The sequence below is a fragment of the Mustela putorius genome, unplaced genomic scaffold (assembly GCF_011764305.1).
Source record: "Mustela putorius furo isolate JIRA1106 unplaced genomic scaffold, ASM1176430v1.1 tig00001118_pilon_pilon_pilon, whole genome shotgun sequence".
NCBI classification, from domain to species: Eukaryota; Metazoa; Chordata; class Mammalia; order Carnivora; family Mustelidae; genus Mustela; species Mustela putorius.
This window is the reverse complement of record NW_025421577.1, coordinates 2,860,856-2,887,574: the sequence shown is the minus strand read 5'-3', so window position 1 is coordinate 2,887,574 and position 26,719 is coordinate 2,860,856. Positions and strand designations below refer to the sequence as shown.

Below are 26,719 nucleotides of genomic sequence, written 5' to 3'. Positions count from 1 at the left end.
TTTTTAATAAAAAAATATATAAAGCCACATCTAAACATCAGTAAGAGTAATGTTAAGAAACTTCAAGCATCTCTTACACATGTAACAGATCTGGCAACAGAGGGTAAACTTCGTCTTGTTGCAAAGACAGGTTCAGAGCCAGCAGTGTGTGGTCTGCAGAGGGGAGCGAGACATCTATTTGTCCAGAGTAGATTCCCTTCCGGGGGGGGGGTACGTTTGCAAATGCACTTGACCCACTACCGCCCTGACGTAAGCAATCGGAGTTTAGCACCACTGGTTCAATGCCTAAATGTCCATATGCTTCAGGAAACGTTTATGAAAACATTTTGTTAAAAGAGCAGGCGTTATAGTCCAAAAAATCTGCTACTTAGTCTGCTTTATTTATTAAGATGTACTAGCATCCTATCTTATATAAATTTTTAACTGAGAAGCAAATGTTTGATGATGGTAAATAAAAAAATGTCGAAAAGGAAAAACAAATCTGTTACAACTGGCTATCTGCTCTCAAATAGTTACAACAAAATTCATGACCCAATTGTTTATTTTCTTCATTGCATTCATCTGTCTAGGGGTGAAAACTTGTGATATTTCTTCAGATGGTCTTTAGTCGAAAGGGACATCTATAGAACTCAAAATTAGTATGTCCTGTCGACGTCAAAATATTAGGAATATCTAAAATAGCTGCCTTTAAGCTTAAAGAACTATGCATATATATGTGTAAAATTATGAAAAAGCAAAAAATAATTAAAACTTAATTTTATATTTCATATATTAGTTTAAAACATAATTTATGAGTATAAAGGATAATAGCCATACCACCATGAGATTTTTTTAATTTATTTGACAGACAGAGATCACAAGTAGGCAGAGAGGCAGGCAGAGAGAGAGGAAGAAGCAGGCTCCCCGCTGAGCAGAGAGCCTGATTCAGGGCTCGATCCCAGGACCCTGAGATCATGACCTGAGCCGAAGGCAGAGGCTTTAACCCACTGAGCCACCCAGGCGTACCACCATGAGCTTTTAATTTATTGTTCATTAAAAAGTTAACCTTTCATCAGCTTCTATAGCAATATTTTGAAAAACTGAGTTTGGAGCAGTCTTCTTTCTCTTTTCTTCAAAGAACCAAATGGAACAAACTTAAAGTTTACCCAGAAGCGCAGACCACTTGTTCTAAAATATACTAGACTAAATTCTTTATTCTATCATGAAGTCTATGAATTTCACATCTTAAAATTTTCTCCATTCACACATTTTTTTCTTTTGAAAACAGCATGTGTGAGCAACACATATTCACAGCTGAAATTGTTTTCTTTGCATCTTAGAAAGATGATGAAAAGTTCACATGCATCTTCTTTCCCCAAATTCAGAAACAGATGGTTGGGTGATTGCAAAATCACCTAGTCAGTCTGTTATTAGGCAGCCTCTGGTACCGTAGGATTCTGTTCTCACAGATCTTTTTTTCATCCTACAAATGAACCCCCGAATTCCCATAATGTTATAAGCTTATTCCCTTGTGCTTGCTCTTGCTCCATGAATTGCAAAACAATTTCAGCAACCACTTTCTTTCCTAATGGTTTCTCCCTCCTCCTTCTACATCAGCAGTGGTGTGACCCAGCCCCTCCTGTTCCCCAACTACACATCCTCCTATCTGATGAGAGAGTTAAAGCAGCTTATTAAATAGCAGTAAGCTGGGCTGCCAAACCATATCCCTGGGAGAGAATGAAGAGTATATATAAACCCTTCCAGAAGGTCTACTCACCTACCAACCTGCAATGAGTCTGAAAGGTAAGGGCATAGTCCTTGTTAGATCTTACACATCTTTATTTCAAACTCCCCCCACCACCACTGTCTTGACGTACAAACTAGAAATCCCTGAAATCATCTTCTGAAAAAAAGGAAAATATTAATTGGCAGCAAAAAGAACACATAGTTCACAACTGCTTCTGATGCCTCATAGTCATTAGTACAGATGGATGTATTTTATTAGAAAGAAGATACAAATACAATTCATTCTAGTTCCCATTCCTGACCATTTATTAAAACAATAAGATTCAAAGAAAGTGAATGAAATGTCCATCAGAGGTTCTATTCCCCACCCCAGACAACAACAATATTCTTCTACAGAGAACATTTCTATTTTGTGGAAGGGGAAATTCCTTTCCTTTCCTACACATGTCAGTGGTTATGTCCTACCCTGACAGCATATCGTCACTTGTTTGAACTTAAACTTCAGGGGAAAATGAGTGACAGGAACAGATAAATCTTAGTCTAAACTAAAACTTAGTCAAAACTAAACTATCATGTAACAAAAACCAACCTATGATCGGTGAAGACATAAAATCATATGAAGGATTATTTTATTTCCTTAAGGTGGGTAATCAGAGAGGATGCCTGCTCTGTAGTATGGTTTTAAGGATAAATGAGGTATTACAAAAGAAATACTTAACACTGTTCTAACACAGTACAAGCACATGCATTTTTTGGTAAACATTATATAAATATAAATATAAATATAAATATATATATATATATATATATATATATATATATTATTGCCAGTGAGTCATTCTGTAGTGGAAGGGTCATTCCTATACCTACTGGCATTTCTACTACTAGCCCTTTGTTCCACAAAGGCAGAAGCTCCCAAGAAACTGATCATAAAATAAAATTTTCTATTCAATTCTACCCTATAGTCATATACAGCCTATTCAATTTCTACTCTATATATTGAAATAAGCCTCCTTGTTCTCAGCTGAGCTGAATTTAAGAAAATACATGAAATTAGGCCTGCTATTTATGCTTGCCCATTTTCCTAAAAAATATGCTATGTGATCTAAATGAATTTGTCCTGTTCCAAGTTTTTTTTCCTACCTGCTTTGGAGCAAACTATAAGGTTGAGGCTGAGGTTTGCTGAATGTCCCATAACAGGGGCAACTTGGAAAGTGTATCCAAATAACATCAAACTGTTGTAAACAGTTGCCCTTGGTAGATGCAACCCACGTGAATATGAAAAACTGCTTAGGTTTGTTACAATCTAAGTGAGGAAAGGGATGAATACCTTTTAAAAAAAAGTAAGCCACTTGTGTGACTCATTGTGGAATTCTTCTTTCGATGTATGTCAAAGACAAGGACTCAGCTGTCACCACAGCAAGTGTGCTCGATACAGAATTACTTGTGAGTCGCAAAGAAGCCAAGGATTAGATGGAACAAAGAGCAGAGCAGTGATGAGGCGGGCTGGGCCCCAACACTCACTCAGACACATTTGGCTTGTCAGCTGCAGACACACACCTGTTTGCCAGCGACTCACCCAACGACCCCAGGAAGTTTCACAAAGGACGAGGTCTTAGGCAAGTCTGAAACTCAAATTCCCTTTGTCAAGAACCCTCATTTCTTTTCAACAAACACTTCCCCGCCTTGGGTTTATATAATTCCAATATCGTTAATGTGATTTTAAAACCACCAAAGCAAACGTTTGCAATGGAAATCATCATGACAGAAAACAAGCTGGTGTTTACTTTTTAAAAGAAGCGTGTGTGTGTCTGTGTGTATGTGTATGTGTGTGTGTGGGTACCCTCCACACCCCAAAACCACCCTACCTGCAAAGCAACTTCTAAATCCACTCGATTTTGAGTCTCTCCATTGAACAAATTAATTAAACAGCCTGTACGAGTGAGTTCTCTATTTGACATGGCCATTTGTGCTTTTAGGTTGTACTGTTTCGTTCATCCTAATGTTAAAGCATGTGGACTGAAGTTCACAAAAATGTAGGAAACTATAAGAAGACAACACCATTTGATTTCAATTCAGATTATGGTTCAGTTCTAACCTTTACAGAAAATGGACCTTTCTTAGGAAAGCCAGAGAACAGGGAGGTAAGACCAGCAATGGCCAACCAGCCACCCTCAGCCAGACTGAAAAGAAGCACCTCTCTCTCCTCCAGAGAGAATCTGGTCTGATTTACCCTTGGAAGACATCTACAGGGTGACAGATCCTTAATAACTGTAATAATTATGATTATACAAGCACTCTGCAAGGCCCTCAACCTATTCCCCTGTCATCTCCTACTCTAATCATATCATCTCATAGAAACTAGGCGATGAGACAGGTACGATGATAATAGAAAAGTAACAATAAAAAAATATATATAACAGCAAAAATAGCAGCTATTGTCTTTAGGGGGGTAATGACGTGAAAAGTCCACTAAATGCTTACACATACAGTCATTCAATCTTCTTGATAACCAGAAGAAACGAGTACAGTAATTATCCTTCTCATGCTACAGCTGATAAAATGGTGGCATTCCGAGGACAAGGGACAGTGCAGGGAGGAGGATAGTGAGGGAATCCCAAAGAGTGCAGGTAAGTGGTAGGTCTAGAGGGCAACGGGTTCTGGAAGACTCCTGAGAAGATGGAAGAGGACAGGAAGGTACAACCGGGAGGGGAGGGGAGGGGAGTGGGGGAGGGGAGGGGAGTGGGGGAGGGGAGGGGAGGGGAGTGGTGGAGGGGAGGGGGAGGAGAAAGGAAGGAAAGGAAAAGAAGGGAAAAGAAAGGAAAGGAGAACATGAGACAAGTATTAATTATGAGAAAAAAAATACAAAAAATGAAAATATTGTCATTCACTAAATGGTTTAGTCGTGAGTAAAATTTACAGTCAAAACACGTTAATATCGAGTACTAATATGACCAAAATTTTAATGTGATTGTCTTGGGTGTATAAGGAAGGAGATTTTCTATAGTGGGAAGTAGATTCTAAAAGCCCAAAAGCAAGACACAGAAGTCTAAGCATGGTGTTTAGAAATAAATTGGAAGTATAAAATCAATGCAATGCACAGAAATCAGTTGCATTTCTCTACACCAACAGCAAGACAGAAGAAAGAGATATTAAGGAGTCAATCCCATTTACAATTGCATCCAAAACCATAAGATACCTAGGAATAAACCTAACCAAAGAGACACAGAATCTATACTCAGAAAACTATAAAGTACTCATGAAAGAAATTGAGGAAGACACAAAGAAATGGAAAAATGTTCCATGCTCCTGGATTGGAAGAATAAATATTGTGAAAATGTCTATGCTACCTAAAGCAATCTACACATTTAATGCAATTCCTATCAAAGTACCATCCATCTTTTTCAAAGAAATGGAACAAATAATGCTAAAATTTATATGGAACCAGAAAAGACCTCGAATAGCCAAAGGGATATTGAAAAAGAAAAGCCAACGTTGGTGGCATCACAATTCCGGACTTCAGGCTCTATTACAAAGCTGTCATCATCAAGACAGCATGGTACTGGCACAAAAACAGACCCATAGATCAATGGAACAGAATAGAGAGCCCAGAAATAGACCCTCAAATCTATGGTCAACTAATCTTCGACAAAGCAGGAAAGAATGTCCAATGGAAAAAAGACAGCCTTTTCAATAAATGGTGCTGGGAAAATTGGACAGCCACATGCAGAAAAATGAAATTGGACCATTCCCTTACACCACACACAAAAATAGACTCAAAATGGATGAAGGACCTCAATGTACGAAAGGAATCCATCAAAATCCTTGAGGAGAACACGGGCAGCAACCTCTTCGACCTCTGCCGCAGCAACATCTTCCTAGAACAACGCAAAAGGCAAGGGAAGCAAGGGAAAAAATGAACTACTGGGATTTCATCAAGATCAAAAGCTTTTGCACAGCAAAGGAAACAGTTAACAAAATCAAAAGACAACTGACAGAATGGGAGAAGATATTTGCAAACGACATATCAGATAAAGGACTAGTGTCCAGAATCTATAAAGAACTTAGCAAACTCAACACCCAAAGAATAAATAATCCAATCAAGAAATGGGCAGAGGACATGAACAGACATTTCTGCAAAGAAGACATCCAGATGGCGAACAGACACATGAAAAAAGTGCTCCATATCACTCGGCATCAGGGAAATACAAATCAAAACCACAATGAGATATCACCTCACACCAGTCAGAATGGCTAAAATCAACAAGTCAGGAAATGACAGATGCTGGCGAGGATGCGGAGAAAGGGGAACCCTCCTACACTGTTGGTGGGAATGCAAGCTGGTGCAGCCACTCTGGAAAACAGCATGGAGGTTCCTCAAAATGTTGAAAATAGAACTGCCCTATGACCCAGCAATTGCACTATTGGGTATTTACCCTAAAGATACAAATGTAGTGATCCAAAGGGGCACGTGCACCCCGAATGTTTATAGCAGCAATGTCCACAATAGCCAAACTATGGAAAGAACCTAGATGTCCATCAACAGATGAATGGATCAAGAAGATGTGTGGTTATATACACAATGGAATACTATGCAGCCATCAAAAGAAATGAAATCTTGCCATTTGCAACAAACGTGGATGGAACTAGAGTGTATCATGCTTAGCGAAATAAGTCAAGCAGAGAAAGACAACTATCATATGATCTCCCTGATATGAGGAAGTGGTGATACAACATGGAGGCTTAAGTGGGTAGAAGAAGAATAAATGAAACAAGATGGGATTGGGAGGGAGACAAACCATAAGTGACTCTTAATCTCACAAAACAAACTGAGGGTTGCCGGGGGCAGGGGGTTTGGGAGAAGGGGGTGGGATTATGGACATTGGGGAGGGTATGTGATTTGGTGAGTGCTGTGAAGTGTGTAAACCTGGTGATTCACAGACCTGTACCCCTGGGGATAAAAATATATGTTTATCAAAAATAAAAAATTAAAAAAAAAAAAGAAAGAAATTGGAAGTAAATAACAGGGGGGAAGAAAAAACTGGCGTAAAGAGTGGAAAATGCTTGCCTCTCAAGAGTGGGAAGCTGGGAGGCACAGGGTGCTGATGACTGCTCTGATTTAATCACAGTCTTGGGAGCCATGTGATTCTCTAAAGGACTGATGTATTACGAAAACTTCAAAACTCTTTGATGACACAGGAATGCAACAACTGTGTAAATCGTATAAAAAAACAAAACAGCGGCTCTATCTACGCTGTCCTTTATCTCTACTGTACTTTGGTGTTGAGAACAGGCAGATTTGCCAGTCAGAACAAAGCCAGTTTAAGTACACCCACAGCCACAGGGCTGACAAACAAGACAGCAAGAAGCTGGAAGATCAAAGAAATTGTACTTGGATTTTCTTATTTTGCCTCAGAAAAACATATTGGACTTCTTGACTGCTTAGAAACCCAGTATTAAGGGGCAAGAGTGTGGGAGACGTTTTACTGGAAATCCTTCTTGACAGAGAGCAGATGAGACTAGTCTAGAGTAGAACCAGTCCTGGAGAATCAGAAGATTCCAACCAAGAGATGGTGGAGGAGGGATGCTGACTGCTTACACGAAGGAATCACATCAATGCTACCGAACTTTTAGGCAACGACAAAGGGGACTTAAGGCACAGTCAAGTGTGAGGGGACACAGAATCAATTCCACCTTCTAGAGACTGTCCTGGTAAAAGATGAAGGTACACACTCTGTGTGGGTGAGATTACCCCCTAGGGGGTAAAAATGGGTTCTTACAGAGCAAATAAAAGTCGTGGAGATTGCATTGATTTCCAACTCGCCAAATGGCCACATTTTAAAAACAGATTAACAGCAAGTATATGCTATTAAATTTTCATGGATTAGATAGGATATTAGGACCAAAACAAACAAACAAGCAATTAGGACCAAAAAACAAACACTGAAATGGTTCCTTAGGAGGGTGATAATGAGGAAAATCCAGATGAGAAACACTGAATTCAAAGAAAATTAACAGAAAAAGAAAGGCTGGAGAACTTTGGAATGGAAATTGGTGAAAATTGAGAAGGACCTTACAATTCTGGGAGCACAAGAGAATTTTGTGGTTAAAAAAACATAGACAAGGTTAATATCAGCCACCTAATAACACACACCAAAACAGTCTTTAAAGTATTAGAGCGGGGTGCCTGGGTGGCTCAGATGGTTAATCGGCTGCCTTCAGCCTAGGTCATGATCCCAGGGTCCTACGATCGGTTCCCATATCAGGCTTCCTGATCAGTGGGGAGCCTGCTTCTCCCTCTGCCCCCTCTCTGTTTCTCATGAATAAATAAAATCTCCAAAAATAAATAAATGAATAAACAAATAAATAAATAAAATTAAACGTGAGAGCCGTAAATAACCTCAAATCAGAACTGCTCTAGTACCTAGACCAATGAGCCTGGTTTAACAAAAGATATTCTTTTGTTCTCCGTGAACTTCTTAATACCAATCCCATGCATCTCACTGCCTTTTAGAGATCAGTAAGTCAAGCTCGTGACAACTTAAAAATCTACCGGACAATGACTTCGATGTGATCCCAGTAAAATATCTTCCTAACATTCCAAACACCTGCTTCGAAGCCACACTTGTACAAACACTGTTTTCCACTTGGATTCAGAAGCTAGACAAAGTCTTTCTTCTACATGTCTGGTTTCAAGACCTGAGAAATGGGAAAATTCAGGCCCCACCGAGTTCTTGGCGCCGCTGAGACAGCTCCTACACTAGAATGTGTGTGCATTTGGATCTGCAGTATCCAGAGAAACAGCGTCTCTAGCAAATGCCTTCTATCCAAACATCATCAGAGCAAAATGTACAGTATTAGGAACGTTGGTCTTCCCCTGACTATGCCCATGGATCAGCACCCTTCAAACCAGATTACTTACTATAATATTTGTTAAAGCTACTTCTCAATAGAAGAAAAATTAGTTGATCCACTTAAGCCTCAAGCTCCACGAGGGCGAGACCCTGTCTTCTTTCTCTGACACTCTTTCCCCAGCCTGGATCAGCGCCGTGGCACGAGCGACTGCTGAAAACTAACTGAGGGATGAAAAAAATAGAATACATTCTCTTCAAGTATGTTTAGCAATGTTTTGAGACCTAGATTTTGTTGTGAGAAACCTAATAAAGTATAATACTTAATATATTTTCAAGAGCCTCCAAATAACCAAATCATTGGAAATCATATTAGCCAAGTAATGTAGAAAATTAAGGATCTTGTGACATTTCAAGAGCGTCCCAGGCCAACATACACTTGATCATCTGTCACATTTTTGTATCGTGGACACATAATAGGTACTCACTCTCGATTCTTAGTGTAATGTACAAATTCAGAAAACTCCATTTTCATCATCCCCTTCCATTTTATAACCTAAGAAACTTCCTGACTTCCTTTTAAATGCATATGCTCATTTATCATTAAGTAAACGAGCATTTATGAAAATAGGATTTTTAAAAATTAGAAGGTAGCGAGTTACTTCCCTCACGGAGTTGTAATAGGAAAATAGAGGAAAATAGCATTACTGGAAAAGAGGCTAGGCAGACTCAAAGTAAATGTGAGTGAATGTGCTAGTTTGTTTCATTGTTTTTTCCAGTCTGGAATCCTGTAGTTCACTGTAAGTAATGCTACCAGTGATGATTTTAATATGAGGGTACAAAAGAGAAGGTCATGGTCCAAAGAACAACATGTGGTGGGTTTGTCGGGTTTTGCTTCTGTAACAAGAAACACAAAAGCGGCACTGAATTCATTTATTCAGTTAGTGTTTGTTGTGAGCCTACTGTGGGCCAGGTAGTGTTCTAGGAACCAGAGATTTAAAGATTAAAAAGAAAAAAAAAGATCTGGGCCACCTGGGTGCCTCAGCCAGTTAAGCATCTGCCTTCAGCCCAGGTCATGATCCTGGAATCCTGGGATCAAATCCCACGTCGAGCACCCTGCTCAGCAGGGAGTCTGCTTCTCCCTCTCCCTCTGCCCCTTCCCCCACTCATGCTCCCTTTCTCACTCATTCTGTCTCTCAAATAAATAAATAAAATCTTTTTAAAAAGGATCGACTTCTTGGTTTCAGACAGCTCATGCTGCAGTGATTATAAGCCGACAATAAGTGAAAAGGTAATACACAAGATGTCAGGTGGTGATAAATGCTATGAAGAGAAAGACGGCAGATTGAGAGGGTGAATAATGGAAGAGAGTGCATGACATTTCAGATGAGGGTGTCAAGGCATGCCTGGTCAGGTGACCCGGGAGGAAGACCTAAAGTAAGTGAAGAAGCAAGTTGTACTGATTTCTAGGGAGTGTTCGAGACAGAAGAGTTCATGCAAAGACTCCAAGGTGGAATGTTCCTGTATAGACAAAAAACAGCAGTCTCCCCATGTCAGGTAAGTTTTGCCTGCCCAGCTTGCTTTGCATCTCCAGCTCTTTAAATCTTACTGGTCCTTTAAAGTATCTCTCCAGTGAAATGCCTGCAACTAAGAAGTTCCTGTAATCCCTCCAAAAAGATCTGGCTTCTCTACCCTTTGAATCCCAAGAACAACTTGGCTCCAATAACTCTATTTTACAAATTAACATTTTTGTACATTATAAACACTATCTAGGGGCAAGACTTGCAACAATTTATATAGGCCCTTCTGGACCTAGCTGCCCTAAAACAAACATGTCCAAGCTGCTTAGAAAGTCGAAGACAGCATCTACAGTTGGTGTGAGATTTCTCAATTCTGAAGAGTCGGTGAGTACTCCTTCTTTATAGGTTGGTCTGGTTTGGACCTGGAAAACACACAAGATGCCATCCTCAGTCTTCTAAATGACATGCTGAATTTCAGGCTCTGCCTGATTACTTCTGTGTTGAAAAGAGGATAGATAGGTGGGATCTTCATTACCAGGATCTGAGCCAGCTTTCCACTCTGTAATGGTAATGTTAAACTTGGTTTACACATAAGAGTTGCCCAATATAACTTCTGTTCATGTTTCATTTTCTTTGGATTCCTGCAACCAACAGTAGATGAAACGAAGTACAGGCTGGGTTTCTAGCATCTTTGTTTTTTCTGTCACCACAAAAACAAAAACAAAAACAAAACAAAACAAAAAACTTTGTTTTTCACACATCTGGAATAGTAGCACTTTCCCTAGATCCACCACGTGTGTTCCTCTAGATCTCAACTCGCGAGGTCTATTTTAACTTCTTTTTTAAATTTATATAAAGAGAACACTGGTCAAAGTATGGCAGAGAATTTCTATTCTATCTCTTATCATATCTCATATCTTATAATGTAGATATTATAAGGTATTATAAATAAAAGATACTGTAAGGCAATATCTTACATCATAACGTCAGCAATATATGTGACTTTCAAAGAGCGTTCCAAAAACAGGTTGTCCTATGTTTAAAAGGAAACAGAGCAGAGAGTCACATTAAAAACTAAATGCCAGGGCACCTGGGTGGCTCAGTGGGTTAAAGCCTCTGCCTTCAGCTCAGGTCATGATCTCAGGGTCCTAGGATCGAGCCCCACATCGGACTCTCTGCTCAGCAGAAAGCCTGCTTCTCCCTCTCTCTCTGCTGCCTCTCTGCCTACTTGTGATCTCTCTCTGTCAAATAAATATCTTAAAAAAAAAAAAAACCAAACAAACAAACCCAAAACTAAATGCCAAAACAAAAAACAAAAGACAAACTAAATGCCAGGGAGAAAAGAATGGTCATATTTAAAGCATGAAATCTATGGAATATAACAGCAACCCCTACCTCTCACTCATGTGGAACTAACAACCTTTTCTCATGGCTAGTGGCTCATTTTGAACCTCATTTTAATTTTTCAAGGTTTGACCCATTCACTGGACACACAAATGCAGATGTCTGCCATCTAGTGGCCAAAATCAGTATCAGCAGACTAATTTTTCTAGAAAACACTCAATATTTTTTTGAGAACAATTCAATCTTAGCCCTAAGTTTAAAAGGTAAGTGTCTGTTCTTTTGTTTTGTTTTGTTTTGTTTTGTTTAAGCCAGTTTAATTTAATTTTCTCACATCCTCAGTTAAATATATATGTATTTCTAGTTACATTTCAGCTATAACAAAACAAAAAATTTATTAAGTGTTTGAATTTTAGAAACTATAAATCAACAATGTTGTGGGCTTGCCCTTTAAGTTTGTATTTAAGTCATATTTAATTTCTTCAAAATAATTGTATAATTAACTTGCTATTTAACCACTTACAGGGGTTGAAGTGTCACTTTTTTTCACATCATCTATACCTACAGTCTTTTTTTTTTATTTAATTTTTTACTTTTTATAAACATATATTTTTATCCCCAGGGGTACAGGTCTGTGAATCACCAGGTTTACACACTTCACAGCACTCACCAAAGCACATACCCTCCCCAATGTCCATAATCCCACCCCCTTCTCCCAAACCCCCTCCCCCCAGCAACCCTCAGTTTGTTTTGTGAGATTAAGAGTCGTAAATGTCTGTTCTTGACACTAATTTAAGGGAAGCCTCATTAGAACCCCTTGGGATGGGGCATCTGGGTGGCTCAGTGGGTTAAGCCTCTGCCTTCGGCTCAGGTCATGATCTCAGGGTCCTGGGATTGAGCCCTGCATCTGGCTCTCTGCTCAGTGGGGAGCCTGCTTCCCACCCCCACTCTCTGCCCGCCTCTGTGCCTACTTGTGATCTTTGTCAAATAAATAAAATCTTACCAAAAAAACAAAAAACAAAAACCCCTTGGGACTAGAGATCTTACGGATTTTCACAAAGATAGAAGTTCCATGAAGGCAATATCTTGCCCTGTTTACTCATCCCTTTATCTCTAGCACCTAGTACAGTGCCTGAAACAATTAAGGCACTTAATAAATTTAATGAACTAGTGAATGACCAGCGAAGGAACTGGAGACAGACCAGACTGTGGGCTGCCTACCATAAAAATTTCTACAATTCTAAAGAACTGCACGGTTGATAATTTTATTTAATTCTCTTAAAAATTAATATTTTGAAATTGCAAAATGCTATCAATTGTATTATACATGCTTTTTAAAACTTACTTATTTCTAGATCTATATAGAATGCCTTCTAATCAATGAACAGAATGATTCTATGCCTATTTTTATGAATATCCATAACTGAATTATTAGGCACACATGCAGCAGTTCTAGACTACTTTGTCTCACTTTTTTGACATAGTGTTCCTCATATCAATAATATATGTGATATACTTGCTCAGAAAGGTAGTCCTTAAATATAGCAATACAAACATGCACAAAATATGGTCTGCTTATCATAGCTCCAATAATATAATATAATCAAGAAACAAAAAATTGTTGAGGACTGCTTATATTTGAGATAAGAACTTCAATTTTTTTTTCTTAAAGATTTTATTTATTTATTTGACAGATAGAGATCACAAGTAGACAGAGAGGCAGGCAAAGAGAGAGAGAGGAGGAAGCAGGCTCCCTGCTGAGCAGAGAGCCTAATGTGGGGCTCGATCCCAGGACCCTGGGATCATGACCTGAGCCAAAGTCAGAGACTTAACCCACTGAGCCACCCAGACACCCCAAGAACTTCTATTTTAATACCACCTGTGAAAACATATCCATATTTTTTAAAAACCACAACATATATTTAGATACAATGGAGTATATTTGATGAAAAGAGTTCCATCTTATTTCTACACCTGAGATCTCAGTCCTTGCTCGATTGTGTTTAAATTCCAGTGGAAAAGAGCACTCCACCCTTCCTCAAAGCCTGAGAAACACCCTAAATTGAATATGACTCATCTTACCAGAGTGAACAGCCTAAGATAATGTACCCTTTGCCAAACCAGCTACTCAGAATCTACTCAGGAAAAAAACAAAACAAACAACAACAGTAAATGTATCTCTCTCTCTCTCTCTCACTGTTAACCTTCAACTAGTGGGTCTTAAAATTTAGCAAGCAGAAAAAACATTCGAGGTATTTATTTAAAATGCAGACTGACAGAACCTGACCCTATTCTGATTCAGCTGGTCTGGTTTTAATCCCCAAGGCTGCATTTTTAACAACCACCCCCGAGGATTCTGGTGCACTCGATCTCAGGCTTTACATGGCTTTAGACACATCACTACTTAAAAAAAATTTTTTTTCTCTACCAATCATCTTTTATTGGGTCTTAATTCCTTTTTTTTTTTTTTTAAAGATCCTATTTATTTATTTGAGGGAAGGGGGGAGCACTGAGCTGTGTGACCTGGTGGGGGGAGGGGCTGGGGGACAAGCAGGTATTGGATCCCAGAACCCCAAGATTATGACCTGAACTGAAGGCAGATGCTCAACCAACTTAGCCACCCAGGTGTCCTGAAACATCACCATTTCTAAACCTTTCTGGCAGTTACAAGAATCCCTCAGGATGATCAACCAGTAATGACTACTTCAAAAGTATAATTAGTTGGTGAGAAGAGCTATATGTGGAGATTGTTACCTGATAGGACTGTGCCTCTTAAAATGTTAGGGTCACCAGTGTAACCATTATATCTACACAGACAACCCTCCAGGCAAGTGAAACTCTGAGCCTGACCTGGGATAATTATGTTCTGTAGGATACTCAACACGAACTGCTTTACTGTTTATTAATATAGAAAGCATTTTGTCATTTATCAAGATACACTGAAACCTGCCACACCTCGTATTTAATTTTCCTCTCCAAAAGGAGTAGTAAGAGAGAATTCACTCAACAACAAATACATAATGAAAGTCTATTATGTGCCAAGTCCTATTTTTGGCCCATGGGATCTATCAGTGAAAAAAAACAGAACATCAAACTCTCTGCCCATACAGGGGCAGATTTCATGAGCTTCTCATTCAGATTTTACACCATGATGTCCTAGGTCTAGAAAAATAAGTAATGGTGGCTCCTGATGAGACACTGAAAATCTAAAGGAAAAACCTGCTATTGACATAATTTGGTTCCAGTGCAAACAAGTCCAGCAAAATGTTAGAGCAGACATGGGAACAGTACAGTCGAGGGGTGTGAGGATTGAAAAGGTGAATTTTCTCTGGGAAGGTGGGCCCACAGCCCACTCACAGTCAGAGCAGGGCTGCCGCTCAGGAAGCATGGGCGTCTGGATGGACCCCTGGAGGCAGCCAGAGCCAGGCCCATGCAAGGACCCTCCAGCCGGCTGTCGGGGCCGCAGTGCCACAGCAGAGGGAGACAAGCAAGACGGAACTGAAATTTGGGTCGAGTGAAACTGGAAATGACTGTGACCTCCTTACAGAACAGGGAAAGGGAAAAGCAGACAATGCGGGAAGACAGGTTCAAGGCCACGGGGGACTGTGCGAGGGGGAGGCTGGAAACGCCTGCCTCAAGGAAGAGGCTGCGGCAAGAGGAGGGAAGGAATGAATGGGACAGCTCAGGAAAATCCATCAGGATGAAGAGACTGGGCCAGAACAGTGAGGGCATGGAGGAAATACAAATTCAGAAGGTTCGAACCTGAAATCCCAGGGTGGTTGTGATGCAATCAATTAATACAGGAAAACAGGAGGCATAGCATATTTTGAGGACAGGTGAAGGGTTTCAATGTCCAAACAGAACATTAGAGGGGCCCAGATGATATTCTCTGTGGAAATGTCCAACAGAGTGCCAGAAACAATGTTCCACACTCAAGGGAAGAGAATTGGGTCTGCCGTCACCAAAGCCCCAAGTACAGTTGAGATCTCCAGCTGGAGAAGGCAGACAGAGAGCAGGCAAGATGACTGCCTGGATGAACACAGAAACCCAGACGTGGAGTCCGAAGACCCAGGCTTACTAAGTTTGGGTGAATCACTTAATGTCCTGGGACCTCGGTTTCCTCAAATATAAGACATAAAATGTAGAAATGAATTTCATACAACTTCACTAACTCAGACCACAGCAGTCTCATTCATCTCCAAGAGTTGGCCACTTCTTGCCTGCCATGGGTCCTTCTGGGTTTTTCTTCACGAGACATAACCACCTTCATGGACAACTGGAGGCTCCCCCAACAGACTCCACCCTCCCACTACCTAGGCAAATGAGCTTCTGGAATTCTACCACAAAACTGATTTTTCAAAAATTGAGAAATATGGTAGCAGTGGCAAACAGTCATCTTTATTAAGAGTTGTCTATCCAGGGGTACCTTGATGGCTCAGTAGGTTAAACCTCTGCCTTTGGCTCAGGTCATGATCTCAAGGTCCTGGAATCAAACCTCGCATCAGACTCTCTGCTCAGTGGGGAGCCTGCTTCCCCCTCTCTCTCTGCCTGCATCTCTGCCTACTTGTGATCTCTGTCTGTCAAATAAATGAATAACATCTTTAAAAAAAAAGAGAGAGAGAGAGAGAGAGTTTTCTCTCCAAAATTCTGTTTCTAGACAAATTTTGATTTTGACTTCTACAGAATTTTCTTCTGAACAAATGCCTTTTAGTGTGCATTCATTTATTGACATTCTAAGCCACAGTACATATGACCTTTAGTTTTTCCTTGGTACTTCTCCCTAAGTTGCAGTTTTGTTAAATATACAAAATGATTTTGTTAGATCTTTGTTAAATATTTTCTGGTTCTTTTTCCTCTAAGTTTAGATTCACTCATGAAACAAAAACTAATATATGTGTATATACATGTATGTTAGATAAATAAATATTGTCCACATTGAGAATTCAAAATGAATCATCCACTCTTTACAGATCTAAATTATGTGAAAGTTTAAATTTCAACACAAAATTCAGCTATGTGAAAGTACATGTCATCAAACATGATGACTGTAATCTAGCATCAAATACGAGTGACCAAAAAAAAAAAAAAAATACGAGTGACCATTATATTTCCACCAGTCCAGCAGCCAACATTAGCCTGAAGGCACGAGAGTAGTTTGTGCCTACTGGGGAGTATTACGCCTTACTCTTACAAATCCTAGGTGTCTAATCTTGGGGGCAGAGAAAGTGCTGAATAAAAACATGCTGATCAGAATCTCAAAGCAAATGTATTTCTATACTGCTGGGCCATCTGAAGTGGATTGATTTTTATGCAATGAAATCAGTAGACTTCATGGACTTTGCTGCAGATTTAAAAAAAATAATAAGGAGGTCGATTTACAGTTAAAGTTAGGTCACAAATCGATTATTATCTCAGTTTTGTATAAAGTGGATGTGAGGGTGTATATAGAAAAATATGAGAGGGCTGGTGTGCCTGGCCGGCTCAGTCAGGAGAGCTTGTGACTCTTAATCTCGGGGTCATGAGTGCAAGCCCCACATTGGGTGTACAGCTTACTTTAAAAGAGTATCAGAAATCATGCATCAAATTGTTAACTGTAGTTTTCTTATGGGGGCACTGGGTCCTGACACACTTTTACTTTCAACATCATATATATTGTAATGTTTGATTTTTAGTACAATCTCTATTTTGCCTTCATAATGAGAAAACAGCCAATATACTATATTTACATATTTTATATGTAATTGAGCAATCTGAGCATTTACAGGAAGACTCTATATAGGGTCCTTTAGGGCAAACAAGGACAAATGAGACATGGCATTTTCAAGGACTTTGCACTCCAGTGTTTGAAATAATTTACACACACAAATGAGTAAATGTGGCCAGTGATGAAACTGAAAATCCCATAAAGTACTAAAAGATGAATTCATAGTAAGAAATGTCAGTTCAAGAATTCCTTGACAAATTGCTAAAATCTGGGCCCATGAGGATGTGGAAGAAAGGGCATTCTATGCAGCATAAGAACACATGAAAGTCATGAAAATGGCAGAGCATATACAGAACAGCAAGTGCTAAGGGTAAAGTGAAAGGCGACCTTGAGACTTGGAACTGAATTTAAAATGTAAATCCAAGCTACAGAACAAGTCAAATGCCAGCCGAATGCGGATGTAATAGATTTAATTGTCATTCAGTAATAATAGAAGGGGATGTCAAAGAAGTTTTTTGAGGATAGGAGGGAAAAAATGATCAGATTCTGTATTCAATAACAGTGATCTGCAGCAAATGGATTAGTAGAAGAGGGCACAGTCAGTGAAATCATCTGGAAAGCTCAGAGACTGTGTGAGAAAGGTGTACAGAAGGCAGGACTCGGGTCAGCTTCTCCATCACCTGCGCTTGTTAGAGATGTAGATTCTCGGGATCCAGTCCAGACCTCCTGATTCAACGTCTGCCTTTTACCAAGATCTCTATGTGATCTGAATGCACACTAAAGCTGGAAAAGCAATAAATCAAGGTGCTGGTAATAGGAAAAGAAAAGAAGCCAAGAGGTTTGAGCTATTACTTGGTTGAATTATTACAATTTGGCATCTGCCTAAATGTGGGAGGCCATGGAAGAGAATAAATCAAGATTACTCAGAAATGTTGAGCTGTAGGATGGTCGGTCATGCTATTCATAGAAATAGGAAACCCCAGGAGAGCAGGATGAGGAAGAAACAGACGAAGGCTCTGTGGTCCAGCCAGCTCATAGAAATGCTCCCTCCAGGAGCCAAGCCAGGCCTGGAGATCATGAAATGAGTGTGATCCACAGGGAGGACTCTTGGAAGCCATAAAAATAAACACAGTGACAAAAGGAGGATGGGGTGAGAAAGGTGTGGGGGTCAACCGCAGAGAAATTCTTAGCCTTGAGCTGCTCAGGAGATGTGGTGGGGGGAAGCTGGGAGGAGGCAGAGGAGCCACGGGGAAGAGAGCCAGGAAGCATGCCGCTTTGAAAAAATAAAGGGAGGGGTAAGGTTAGAGACTAAAGGGGACACCTGAGGAAGGACCACTCGTTTTGTGACTCAGAGGTCACAGGTGACATGGCAGAATGGTTTTTGTGAACCTGGTGAGGATGAAAGCCAGAGATCCAATGGTTAGGGTCTAAGGGTAGTGAAACTGTGTGTGTGTGCATGTGCGTGTGCGTGAGCAGACATATGGAGGTGGTGGGGGAGGTTGGCGGTGGGGGCAGGGAGGGCGTGGGAGGGGTGGGTTGGATCTTAGGCACTGTGTGCAAATGAATACATTAAGAACAAAGGTGAAAATTTCAAAGGGGCATAAAAGACCAGGTTTCATTATCTTTAAGCTGTTGAACTTTAAGGATTTTCTTCTGGAAGAAAGATCAGAAGTATTTTCTTCATAATTCTCAGAATGATTAGGAGGGCAAACAAGCACAGTAGGAATTAGATTTTTGGCTCAAAATAAAGAGGATCTGCTCCTCACTGTTCTCTGAAAAGGGAATAGGCCGCCTTGTGAAGGTTAATTTCTCAAAGCCTCCAGACCACACGATGCTATAGGGGATCACAAAGTAGAATGTTGTTCATCAATGACATCTGCAGCTGGCTAACTGATGGCTTCTCAAACTACATGTCCATATCCTAATTCCCCAAACCGGTAAATATTACCTTATATGGTAAAAGATGTGATAGTTAAGGCTTTTGGAAGGAGGAGCTTATCATGGATTTTCTGGGTGGGTCCTAAAGACAATCACATGTATCCTTATAAGATGGGCACACAGAGAAAGAGACACACGGACAGAAAAAGAGGAGGCAATGTGACCACAGAGGCAGAGACTAGAGGCAGGCACAAGTGAAGGAATGTAGATAGCCATGGGAAGCTACAGGTGACAAGGAAGGATTTTCCCCAAGAGTCTTTGGAGGCATTGCGCACCTGCCCCCACCTTGATTTCAGACTTCTTATCTCCAGAATTATGAGAGAATATATTTCTTCTGTTTTAGGCCAGGGGACATCAAAACAGCTCTTGACATCACCTTCCAAGTCTTAGATTTCTGGAGCTGCTCTCAACTCAAGCAGATTGTAGGCTCCTGGTAGGCACATTCGTGGTTCACTCTCGTGTGAATCCAAAAAAGGATGTCCGTGGTGCCTGACACATTAAGAAACAGTGAACAACGTCGGGGAGAGTTATCACAGAAATGTACACTCACGTGTGTAAGTGAAAAGGAGAGATGGAAACACACAGAGAGTCAATAGATAAATAACTGTTAGGTCGACAGGTGGGCACATGGCCAGACAGACGTATTCTACTTAGGTAAGTACATTAAAATTTACTTATACTCTCATGAAGTTAATTTCATAAATGCTACCTGGGCTATCCTTTATTGTCACATTTACTCATAAAGATGGTACAACCAGAATTCGAAGGACACATGGCTTGTAGTAACTTAAATGTTCAATTTCTCACAAACGAATTAAAGGTTTTAAAATGATTTATCCCAAGAAAAGCGAAAGGATCGTTGTACTCAAGGGAAGTTGGAAAAGTTTGGCTGGGGATTTGGGGGTAAGGAAGGTAAGGAAGGAAGAAAGGAGGGCTCCCTATGAAGGACTATCGTGGCAATTCTAGTTTTCCCCCATGTCTCCCTTCCCACAAGGTGATGTACTTGGCATGTGTTATTACCACGTGAGGACTCACAGGCAAACAAGGCAGGAGAATCTCCTCATCCATTCTATAGATGAGAACTTCTTTTCAATGCAGGCAATTTGAGGGATCACCACATGAGAGAAATTGTGCTTTCAGACTATTCTGAAGTAAAAAAAAAAAAGAAGAAGAAGAAGAAGAAAATCACCCAAAACTCGCTGTGTTCATTAACACCTCTCAATGAATAGACACAGATACAGATAGATAGCTATATAGACGCACAGAACCCAGTAATATTCGAAATTTGTGTGGGTTCTTGGAATCTGTCAACTACAACTGGCTAGTTGAAACTCCTAATGGTTGTGGGTAAGAAGTTGTTCTTAGTTGAGTAATAACTGCGTTTCTCTCCAGGCTGTGTCCCATGGGCAATTCCAGTGAGAAACCTCCTCCAAAGTGATAAGTTTAAAAAAAAAAATGGACAAAGGCTGTCAATGGATCCCTTCTCCTAAAGCTCACTGGCAGGATATTCTGGGAATCGAATTCTGGGGCCATAGCTACATGTCATAAATTAGAAGGCTTTAGCAGAAGAACACCTCACAACCATAAATGCATGTTCTGCAGTAGACATCAGGTAGCCCCATCCTCTCTGAAACAGGCTGGTAACATTTTACTTTGGCTTAATCTTACCTGAATTTTATCTGAACAGCAGTCGTTGGAGGATATCCTGCCTGACCCAGGATGTCTATACTAGCACTACTTCCTGCAGTAGAGGTGACTGAAGGTAGAATATGTCATGGCTCTGCTGGTGTGCCAGATTTCAAGGGAACACTGGGGACAGGAAATAAGCTAGGGCTAGGCTAGAACAAATGACCTAATGAAGAATTAATTCTGTAGTGGATAGTCAGCAACTCAAATTACAGTGGCCAGGAGGAGTGTGGAGAACTGAGATTTGATCCTGCCAACAATGACACACACAAGGAGATTTTATTTGTCAAGTGGAACTTGGCAGCACAGGTCTCCAGGCAAAAATTATACACTGTCAGGAGGGTGGCTATACCTTAGGCCTGGGGGGTTGTCCATTTTGGGGTTGCATCAGAGACTGAGAAGAGAAAGTATGCAGTCGTGCTCCTGGAGAGAAGTTCTTGGTGAGGGTGAGGCTCACGGGCAAGGTCATTGCTAAAGTCCTTCCAGGCAAAACTTTAGTACTAATTATGCAAACATAAAAGAAGTCTAGCCTAGGAGATGGCAAATAGGACAAGAGTTAAGAGAAACTGAGGCCAACGGGGCATGGCAAACACTAGAGCACTAGGGTTAGGGCAGGTGCACCGACCTCACACTCCCTTCCATGGAGTTCACTGGTGGAAGACTCTGGAAGCCCAGCTTCCCGGTCTCTCGCAGCACAGGGCTGGGGCAGGCCAGAGTGCAAAGACCCCATGCATCTGCCTGCTACTGCTTGTCAAATTTTATTTTCCCACTTTTCCCCACCATTGTTTTTCCTCAAAGTGTTCATATTCTAGCTGGCTTCAGGACAAGCTCGTGCAGTCGGTGAGAAGAAGATGGCAGGAGCTCAAATTGGCTTGCCGTCACCACCAGTGGATCCCACGTTTGTGTCAACGTGGGGAGCTGCGGCCTCGGCAGAGAAAAGTCTGAGAAGGGGCATGCCAGCCAGAGTACTTGGCCTTCAGGAATGGATGAGAAGGAAGTTTCAACAGGTGGGACAGCAGACCTGCCAGACTGCAAGGGAGAACCTGCCAGAGGCTGGGGAGTCTACCAGCTGCCAAAACGCGAGGACAAAAAGGAACACAAGGCAGCCAACTACCGAGCCAGAGGGACACCTCCACTCTGGTTCTCTGTGCTCCACGTCAAATCATATTAAGGGTCTAAATCGTGCACCATATTTAATAGCGCTTTTGAGATAGTTCAAAAGTCACGTTCACATGCATCATGGCTTTGGACCCTCAAAAGCACTCTGCAATGTGCACAGGGAAGAAATGCTGGGGGAGGAAACATCACTTTCCTATAAGGCCCATTGTGAGTCAATATTTTCAAAAGTTTCATGGCAACAAAACTGTCTTTATTTCCTTGTTTGAAGGAAATGCTAGTGCAGATTTAGGCTGTCCAGGATATGCACTTTTTAGGGACTGGAGAAGTCTAAGGGAGCCCTCCGGATGCAAATGCGGGGTTACAATTGAATGGGGGTGCCTCTGGCTCCTGTACAGACTTTCTGTGGAGTGCTGATAGAGGGAGAAGGGCCAAGAGTACTGATTTAGGATTCATAGAGACTACTTTTGATCAATCTGAACAAGGACCACTTCCTTAATGGAAAAGATAAAGTCCATCAGACACGAGAAATTAACTTCCAACCTGACAGGCTTCATCTCTTGTCAAATTTATTAGATGATCTCTTCAGCTTTCTCCCCTAGAATCAAAACTTTCCACTGAGGCTGTAATTCTATCCCAAAGTTCTATTAAGACTGATACCTAGGGGGGCGCCTGGGTGGCTCAGTAGGTCAGGTCATGAGCCCAGCATCAGGATCTCTGCTCAGCAGGGAGCCTGCTTCCTCCCCTCCTCTCTCTACCTGCCTCTCTGCCTACTTGTGATCTCTATCTGTCAAAATAAAATCTTTAAAAAAAAAAAAAAAAAGACTGATAACTAGGATAGGGATTCCACTGCACTAAATGAGGCGGATAGGTAAAAAGACCTATGGCATATTTCATGGCCATCACACTCATCACATTCCAGGATTAAGCATAAGGCACAATTTATTAGCCAGTTAACTTTTTAAAATAACCATGGTAGAGGCATTTGACTGATTTTTTTTTTTAATTGGAGTCATGTATGTCTTTTTAAAAGTCTCCTGCAAGAAAACCATATTTTAAATTCACAAATGTGTTGCATAAAATAAAACATTTCTGGTTACTCACTGAATACTTCAGAACCACAAGGTAAGGCTTATGCTATGGGTCACAATATATTATGACATAAAATTAAGTTCCACAAGTGAAGGACAGATGCAACTTTCTGCATGCCCATCAGAGGCTCCATGTTCACACGACTCACAATTCATTCATCTCATATCTGAAGTCCCACTACATCACAGCTGTTCTCAATATAAACTTCCCTTCATTGCAAAGAAGACCCAGTTTCCTAGTAGTTGCACTGATGATGCCCAGGCCATTAAGGAGTAGGCAAGTAATTCTTTCAATGTTAACAACTTTCCTAGGCAAGAACAGAATGTTGGCTCAGGAAGTAACGGAAGAAATCTTAGGTAAAAATATGAACAAAATTATTACTTTATAATTTGCAATTACACAAGGGAATTTTGCTTTTTGTTACTTCATTTAATTTTCTATTAAATTTACTGGTGTGGATTCGAGAAATGCCAATTTTGTGAATTTTATGGTTTTTTTTTTCCAGGCTCATTTTCAACAGGTTGCCTGTAATTAAAAGCTAAAATGCTGTTAAAAGAAAGTTCATACTTGTACACACCATAGCTTAAACAACACATTTTCTTTCAGTGAGAAAGTAAATCATTTGTCTTTATAAGGAAAAGAAAATGCGTGCATCCTCAAGAACTCCAGTATTCCTAAGTCATCTTCAGAAATAACTAGTACTTTTGAAGTGATAGTTTCCCCAAAAAGAAAAATAATGTGCATTCTTATAATCCTCTAAAGTTTCCTAAAAAAAAAAAAGTTTAAATGTAGGTTTAATGCAGAACTAATCTTACAACACTGTTTTTTTCTATATGTTGACCAATTCCACACACATTTTCCCTTTTCCCAAATTAAACTTCTGTCTTACAATAATTTTCCATGCAAAAGATATCCATTGTCAAAGACTTTTTCAAAACCTTTTAATCTCTTTTTCTTTTAAAAATACATCTATTTTAAAAAATATTTGCTGTGATTTAAATAAATGGCATTTTAATACGACTATTTTCATATTAAACTCAATCTTCTAGCACCTCCCCAGTTTATAAAAACAGTCTAAATCAGACCTGCAACGTAATTAACTTTAAGTTAGTCATTTAAGATAAAGTTATATTTCCATATGGAAACCCATTTTAAAATAACATGCTTTCTAACTCAACAATAGCTAATTATACATTAAGCTAATTAAGACAAACCATGTAAACAAAATCTCAAGATAGGCTATTCAGTGATAGGAGTGTATGATTGAAACCACAATTCTGTGTCATGTTGAATGCACATTGGAGAGGCAGGCATGTTCAATGTGTTCTTCGCAATACCAGCTTCCATAACAAGAGGGTGCAACCAACGCCATATCTATCCCACCACATTTGGAACAGAAAGACCTCAATTTTTTTAAATTAATACATGACTACTACAGTCTTGTCTATATGCACATATTTGTTCTAGGTTCAGCTCTCCCCTTTCTTAAGTATATATTCTTAGGCAGGGTCTCTTTCAAATAAATACAGGAGCATTGTTTTAAACACAGGAAATAGTGATGAATGTTTCATGCAATTTAATGATCTCACAATATGAAATTACTTGGGACTACATCATCAACAAATACACTTAAAAAAAAAAAGATTATTTTTCACGTAGTAACCCGGAAAGACCTAAAATGGGGGATTAGGCTGTTCTGTTGTAACTCAGAAGTCAAGAGAGAAATGAAAGGTCTGTGCAAGGCATACAGTGACATAACCAGAGTCCTTAACAACATAAACGCTCGGATAAAATCCATTTACCTCCTAAGAAGAGCCATCCTTTTTACATCGCAACACAGCCAGAAGAAAGCATATCCTTACAGCCATCAGGCAGGTTCAAACAACACTTGCAGACCAACGAATGTTTGTATTAACATTCGTTGTAATCTGTCCATGCGGATGCAATTCCCAAACCCCTGCTTCCTCTACCACTTCCAACCTGCGTGCGAGGAGAGTAGCACACATGCACACCCAACAGGATCACAATTCCAACACGCACAGCGCGAAGAAGACAAGTGAATTTTGCTACTCAACTGCCCCCGCCCCTCACATCATTTAAAAACACGCAGAAATCAACCCAGCTGTCAGGAGTCTGTTCTGGAAGAGGGATCCAGAGAGGAGATCCGGTGCGGTCCAACGATCCCCGCTCCGCGAGTGTAGACTCTCTCCGGATCAGAGAAGATGCGCACCCAGGCTATCCACCTTGGCCCAGGTGTTACACTACGTGACAAATTTACCTCTTCGCCCCCTGAAACGCAATCCGAACAAGCCACCCCGTTTCGAGGTTGGCGGGTGCCGGCCTTTGCCTTCTTAAAAGCGGTAGGAAATCGTACGGGGTAGCCACACACGCACATCGCACACGCGCGCGCATACAAGCACACACCAAGCCGAGTAGTTCCTCTGGTCCGGACACTCCGTGCCTCAGGTCCGGCATTCCGGAGACAGAATCCAAGCTGAGGAGAGCCGGGTGGGGCGTCCCCGCTCTCTCCCGGCCCGGCCGCCGCTCCTGTTACTGCAGTCCTTTTCCCGACCCTTGCTGCGACCCCGCATTCCCCACCCTCGGTCCCAGGCTCCAAGTCTGCACACGATCGCGCTCTGCGTTCAAGTTCCCACCACCACCCCCCAAAATCGACAGACCAGCTCTCCCGACCCTCTCCAGTACCCTCTGTGCATTCCCCGAAGCAAAGACATTTCCTACCCCGGCCGAAAACTTTTTCCTCCCTTCGCAGCGCGATGAGGCAAGAAACCAGGTCAGCCGCCGCCACCACCCGCTTTGCCCAGCGCCCGGGTGGCAAGCGCCTTCTTTACCTGGCCGCTGCGCTCCAGGTGACTGTCCCACGGGCGGTCGCCCGCGCCTCCCCGACACGCGGGAGGCGCCCCGTCCGCTGTCCCTTAGTCGCCTGCTGCTCAGAGCTCACGGAGAGAGTGTCCTAGGACCACACGCCCATGCCCGGAGCCGCCCTTCGGTTCATCGCGCGTCTTTGCAGAAGCGAGGCTGCCGCCGGCGAACTCACAAGGAGCGTGGGGATCCGGATGGCACCGACTTGCCCCGCGGTGTGCGCTCCCGGGTCCGAGAGCGCTCCGCCCGCGGGCAGCTGCGGCCGCGTCACATGCCGCCTCCAGGCAGCGGCCCGGCACCTGCCCAAGCGGCAGCGCTCTTGGCTCGGCGCGGCCGCCCCCGCGCCTCAGGCTCCCTGCACGCACCGGCCTTCACTGTTCTCGTCTTTTTCCCCCCCGCCCCGTCTCTCTCCCTCCTCACTTTCTTCCCCCTTCTTCTCTCCTTCTCCTCCTTTATCCTGTATTCTCTTTTTTCCGAAAGCAGACACCAGGCGCTCCAAGTGGGAGGAGGGTCTTTCCCTCCTCACGAACTCTTCCTCTGCCTGGTGGTGGCGATCGTGGCTACCGCTCGCCGCTCCTCCTCTCCTTCCTCCCGCGCTCCTCCTCCTCCTCCCAGGACTGTGAGCACGGGTGTAATGCTCAAGCTGCCTGCTGGAGACCCAAACCTGCCCGGCTTCTGAGCATGCCCAGTTGCCTTGCTGGCGCCCTGCTCGGCTCCCGCGTGCGGGCTCGGCCGGAATTCTGCGCCTGGGGTGGGGGTGGGGGGAGTCGAAGGAACCTGGCTGCGGGAGAGCCCTGAGGCCTCCTGGATGCCTCGCTGAGGCCCCACTTGCCCCCAGCTTGCGTGGCCCTGGCACTTCAAGGACA

General features: G+C 41.7%; 1 protein-coding gene across 3 annotated transcripts in view; it reads right to left on the bottom strand.

Annotated features, from left to right (window-relative positions):
* CHRM3 (cholinergic receptor muscarinic 3) overlaps nt 1-26,512 on the bottom strand; it is a 502,834-nt gene extending 476,322 nt beyond the window's left edge. For 2 of the 3 annotated variants that reach the window (XR_006608794.1, XM_004774773.2), the window contains exon 1: nt 25,823-26,511. The gene's annotated coding sequence lies outside the window, so the exon portion shown is untranslated. Of the gene's footprint in view, nt 1-25,822 lie in introns of all 3 variants that reach the window. The other variant, XM_004774777.2, reaches the window with a different exon arrangement.
* Between the last annotated feature and the right edge of the window lie 207 nt (nt 26,513-26,719).